The 6,000-nt window shown below is 37.7% G+C and overlaps 1 protein-coding gene across 1 annotated transcript in view; it reads left to right on the top strand.

The window, feature by feature from the left end:
• The window catches only part of LOC137988369 (estradiol 17-beta-dehydrogenase 11-like), a 14,957-nt gene extending 14,204 nt beyond the window's left edge, over positions 1-753 (top strand). Inside the window, exon 6 of the mRNA XM_068834396.1 lies at positions 1-753. This exon is cut by the window's left edge and continues 645 nt beyond it. The gene's annotated coding sequence lies outside the window, so the exon portion shown is untranslated.
• Positions 754-6,000: the final 5,247 nt, after the last annotated feature.

Here is a 6,000-nt window from a genome sequence, read left to right as displayed (position 1 = left end):
AAAATTTCGTGAGCTTCAAAATTTCTTTTTTTTGATCCAATTGCGATCGATTACGTCACATGAACTTGCAAAGACTACAAGGAAACTCATCATGGAATAGAGGTCTAGTTTTTTAAAAAACATGAAACAAGCTAGCTCAAATCGCACTGTACGTTAAAGACCATTAAATGCAATGGTGGATAGAGATTTGCTCCCCTTTGTTAGTTTGTCTTTTTATGGTACAAACATTTTTCAGGATTTTTTCATCTTTATCAACAAGATATTTCATTTCAGAATTTCCCCAACACCGCGAGATTGGGAGTCTTGCCGTAGGGCTGTGAGATTTGAGATAATTGGCAGACAGATTCTATCTTCACAAATATTTTCACAAATAGATGGTTTTTAGTCAAAATCTTTCTGTGCAAATTTTTATTATCTAAAAATTGTTTCAAGAGATTCGTCTAAACTACACATAGAAAAAATGCAAAGCTTATACGTTTGTTTTAAATTTTTTGATGGTATTTAACCATTTTTACAGAGTTTTTACACACTTTGCCCGGGACAACCTAGAATTGTTTAGAACCCTTTAGCTTTTTGTTTCACATGTGCCGGTGAATGTAAGACTTCAAATATACAGTACAATGTACATGGATTTTAAATATAGCTGCGGTGATCATTCATGGTCATTTTTGGACTCTTTATGAACTGTGCCATGTTAAACTGTGTGGAAATAAGAATACTAATTGAACTAAACAATAAACAAACCAAAAATAACTATCGACTTTATGGTGTTATCGGGAAATCTTTACACAATGTTGTTCACCAGTGGAGAGATACATGCAATGTGAACAAAGCAACAACCATAATAAAGCGGGTGAAGGAAATCAAATTTAGTTGACTGAATGTTAAGCTGGCCCACATGTAGTTGCCTTTTGTTTCGTTGTTAACTCAGGGAATTAATGACCTACTGATCCATCCCTACCCCGGGTGTTAATGCCTTGGGTTTGGCCGTGTTGGGAAATTGGGGGGGGGGGGGGGACAATAATATCTTTGACTGATACCAAAGCGTCATCTGTTCTGAGTTTGTAGCTCAATGGGAATTCCCTCCATATTTTTAGAAACAACCCAACACTTTAAATTTAAAAACATGTTTCGACAGAAACTTCTGTCATCTTCAGTTTAAATTACAAAGTACAGAGTTGAATATATAGTGTGAACCAAAATGCTAATTAACTATAAGAACAAAAAGAAACATGATAATGTAAACAATTACAAAGAAAGTTTTAAATTAACATGATAAAGTTGATGATTAAGTGTAGGTTTCTCCCATTGAATATGAATCGCTTCTGTTATCTTAAGTTGGTGAAGATGACAGAAGTGTCTGTCGAAAGATGTTTTTAAATTTAAAAAGTGTTGTGTTGTTTCTACTATCCAGGCCTTTTGGACTTCTCTCCAGTTTTCATAATGTAAGAGGGGTGTCCACCTTACCAGAGGTCGAATTTGCAGGGGTCCAGTTCATAAGTGGGTGTCCAGGTGCCTGGAAGAAGTTTTTTGTTTGATCTTTTTTTTTACTTTTGCTGGAGTGACAGTGAAATCAAACCAGTTATTGTGGTCTTTTGTTAAAAGAAAACAAACATGGTTGTATTATCACGCTACGTACATTTCCACTGGACTACATGTAATTTTCTTCTGTAAATTAGTCCTAGGCTCTACAAATGTTTTTTTTTCTATATCCCAGTAAAGCTCAGTGTCATTTCTTCGTTTACTCAAAAGTAGGTGGTGGTCAACTAGAAAGCCTTCCCTACTTTGACCACCACACACATTTTATAACCTGTACTGTAATTATTTTATCTTGTAACCATGTGTTGTGACTATACTTTTCTTTCTATGTTAATGTTATGTAAATAGTGTGAAATAAATGAACCATGAACCATGAACTTACATTCAGGTGAAGACAAAATAATAAATGACACTGTTTTTGGCTAACACTAAAATATTGCTGCCTTAATTTATTACACCCGCTTTCAATGTGACTATCCTCTCGACATCATATGTAACCTGTCCTACGTCAAAAATGTAAGCAAATCTGACTTCTGTCTGGTCAAACTCGACTTAATTTAGTCATGAAATATGTAGGGTGGCCCACTAGTGCCACTGTTAACTCGTGTACGATATGCAGTGGTTCCTCCTTTTCATACAAGTAATAGGCCTATTGTTTAAAATTGGCCTCCTCCGTAGAAATACGCCTGTTACAACATGATCTCTCCTCTAAATTAACGATTATCGTTAATTTATAATTTGCTTTGAATTTACTATTATTGTTAATTTAGGACACTGTGTCCCAGGACTTGTGGTAGCAGAGAAATTAAAATGAGGGCATAAAAAAAATCATCTAGCTCATGACGAGGGATGACCAGGGATATGTTCCAACTTTCTCGCTTCGTTACGCTGCACCACTGTGAAAACATTCAGCTAAGTTTTGTAATCTTGGAGGTGTTTTAGTTTTGTTCTTTGCCTCTCAGGTTGGCAAGCTCTTTTTCTGGCAACGTAGGTAATTTCTCATTTGCCGTGATATCGCTGAAAAAAAAAAAACTGAGAAATGCAAAAAATTGGCAAATTTCCGTGCTTAAACTCCGCCATTGTCGACTAGTACTACAAACAGAGACAACAGCACTGACGCTATGCTTTGGGCTGATTGGCCAGTTTCTATTACCTATTGTATTTTCTGGGATTTGATTGGCTTAGACAAACTGTCCTATATTTTCCAAATTGGACAGTTTGCCTGTTTTTAAAGGAATTACGTTATAATCGTATGGTACCGATATGTAGGCGTCTTGTTGTGTCTCGTAATCTCGAGTTTTTCGTACGCAAAAAGTTTCCTGACTCTGCAAATACAGATTGCAAGTTCATGTCGATGGCCAATCAAGCCACGTAAATAAACGCCATTTACGCGGCACTCTGGCTTCAGTTTACATTAATTGTCTGTTGCCTGCCTTTCGGCATCAAGGAGGCTTTGACGAGTCAAATAGGGCTGTCTTCGACATTTTTTGTTCGAGAATCTGCAGCAACTTTGGTGTTTTTAAACTCGTCTCCAAACCCACTTCTCTACTACTGGAAGATCCGCGCAGTGCGACAAGGAGTAAAGGTCAATGTTAAAAAGCTCTGCCCTTCACGGAATTAACCATTTCGTAATTAATTACAACTTTTTTAAATGTATTATACTGGAAGTATTTGGCTGTTTAATAACTCGCAGTAACAAGTGCCCCGGTCAGTTTGTTACTCTGGGCAACGCCCAGCGTTAAGGATCGTGTTGCGATTTCCCTGCGGATGCGGAACATTTTGCTTTAAAATTACGTCTTAATTTTAAGTCTCTTTTCTTTCATTTTCATTAATCGCCTTTACTTCTGGAATCTATCTATTTCATAGCCTAAACTTCCCTAAAAGAACTTTTGTGGTTCCCGTTTGATCCAGGTTCCCGTTGTCCCTGTAAGTGACCATGAAACGTGATAAAACCCGAAGTGGGACAGAGTATAAGCTACCTGTCGCCACAGTTTTTTGCTGACACCGTTTATCAGCTTATGGATTATTTACGTCCTTATTAATCGACGAATTTATTCATTGATTTACTGCGTTGGCCACGCATTCAATACTGAGTATTACGTAACTAGTAAAATCGCTCATACGGTAGGCTTAAAAATGGCAAGCAAGTCAGACAAGCTACTTGGAAGGCGGTGTAAAGAAGCTGTGGTGCTGTGTCAGTACAGTGGGGAAGTGAAATAAAGAAAAGGGCTTATCAGCTGAGTTGATATGGTAAATCAGGGCGTACCTAATCGATCGAAATCGATCATCGAAAATGTAATCGATTAATCGATAATACTCGATATTTGTCGATTGATTAGTCAATTTAATCGATTGAAATCGATAACCACAATTTTTTTGTCGCATCGGTGGAAATCGAAAATCAAACACGCGATTTGATCTTATCATAACACTGCATAACACGTACCTTCAAGCTTACCTTCGAATCTGCTTTGTTGATAAAGGTGATGTTACTTTCTCCAATGGTAGCGACTTTTCTTGTTTTTCTTTTTTCACCGCGACCACCGATAAATTCGATAGCTAATTACAGAAATCGATTTCCGATATTAATCGATTAATTAGTATCGATTACGATCGATTTCAATCGTGTATCGAAAATATCGATTAGGTACGCCCTGGGTAAGGGCCGATTTACACGATACGATTTTGTCGCATGCGACAAGCTCACGACAGGCCTACGACATGACTTACGATTGTCGCAGCGATTTAAAACATGTTTTAAAATGCTACGACATTTTTTCTGACGTACACAACAATTGTAAATCATGTCGTGGGCCTGTTGTAAGCCGTTGTCGCATGCGACAAAATCGTACCGTGTAAATCGGCCCTAAATTGACCACTGTAAAGAAATTTGAAAGCTGACATTTCGAGTGTTAGCCTTTCGTCAGAGCTAAACCCTTTTCTCAGTGTCATTCACAAGTAGGGCTACTTTTCGTAATGAAAAAACAGTGATATTCTCATTCCTTTGGCAATATAACTTGTATAATACAAGATTCATAAACATTTGTCTCTCAGTAAGTAAGTACATTACCATTAAACGTAAGAATGGTATTATTTGTACTGTTACAATATCAATAAACCACAATTTATCTTGAAAGGAAATTACTCATTTTGCAGAATGGCCTGTTTACAAGCAGAATGTAAAGGAAATTTCTTTGAAATAATCAAAAGTAAGATTAATAGCACTGCACAGGTTTAATGTTGTAGAAGAAATGTCATTGGACTTCTCCAAACTTGGTCGCTACTCTAGCATAATGGTTTTCGATCTCAGTTATTTTCCTAAAAGCATGTTGGGTTACAAGCGTGACGTTTTACATCAAGGCCATCTCTATCAAAGAGAGGAATGTTGGAGCTGCCATTGGTTGTTGGGCATTTTGTGTTCATGGAATGGATGTGTTGACAACTTTCTGGCTGATTTCTGAATGAACCACTTTCCGTAGTTTGCTGTTGACTGTGAGAAATTCGACTGTGTGCTTGGGACAAGACCTAAAACAGTTCCCGTTTTGGAACTACTTTCTTGTTGTTTCCTGTGAAGAGTTTGCCGTTGCCGTGAACCCATTTTCTTCGAGTTATCATCTGTTGTTCCATTTTTCAGTTGTTTCGACTCAATGTAGAAATCGATTTCATTTACGCATATGTGGCTCTGGCGTCGTATTGCACATTTGTGTATAATCAAACTTTTCACCGAGAGCGGCCTGGGGTGAATAATAAAATATTCATTTATATAAAGTTATTCTGAGAAATTTGTATCTATTCTCGGTTTTCACATGACGTCACGACCGCCATGTTGGTGCCCTAAACAAAGAAAAGGCGGCCATGTTGGTGCCCCGACCAAATCCTCCGGGAATTTAACTCTATTATTATGCAAATGCTTCCTTTTGTTTTCGTCGAAAAACATGGCTGTTGATCACGTGAGTGAAAACCAGCAATAGCGCTTTGCACTAATGACGTCATGAAATTATAGACCTCCAAGTGACTCAGACAAAGTTCAGTCTGCAAGAGTCACAAGGGAAATGAGGCATAATATTCGCTTTAATCTTTTCGGTTTACAGCGACGTCGACCGTGTTCTTGGCTCTATTCTCGAGAAAGAACCAGAACAATACACGATTAAGCAGCTAAAACGATGTTTAAAGTGCATTGGGTTGGAAATGACGAGCAAACGTGACGACCTTTTTAAACGAGTGAGGGGCTGTAACTTTACATCTCTATTCAATACGCGCATTCAAAAACTTCCTCATATTACTGTATAAGAGTCGGTTTATTTTTGAGAGTTTTCCTGCCTCTAAGAAAAATACGTTTTCCCTCCCGTCCTCTTCTTAGGCATGATCTCGGGGAAATTACATTCTGTTCCCCAATAAACGTAGAACAACCAGTTATGGTCTTAATTCTTTTTTCTTACGCGTCAACTAAGTTGCGAAATG

The sequence above is a fragment of the Montipora foliosa genome, unplaced genomic scaffold (genome assembly GCF_036669935.1).
Source record: "Montipora foliosa isolate CH-2021 unplaced genomic scaffold, ASM3666993v2 scaffold_416, whole genome shotgun sequence".
Taxonomy (NCBI): Eukaryota; Metazoa; Cnidaria; class Anthozoa; order Scleractinia; family Acroporidae; genus Montipora; species Montipora foliosa.
Note: the sequence above shows the minus strand (reverse complement) of the source record. Positions and strands in the feature narration are given on the sequence as shown.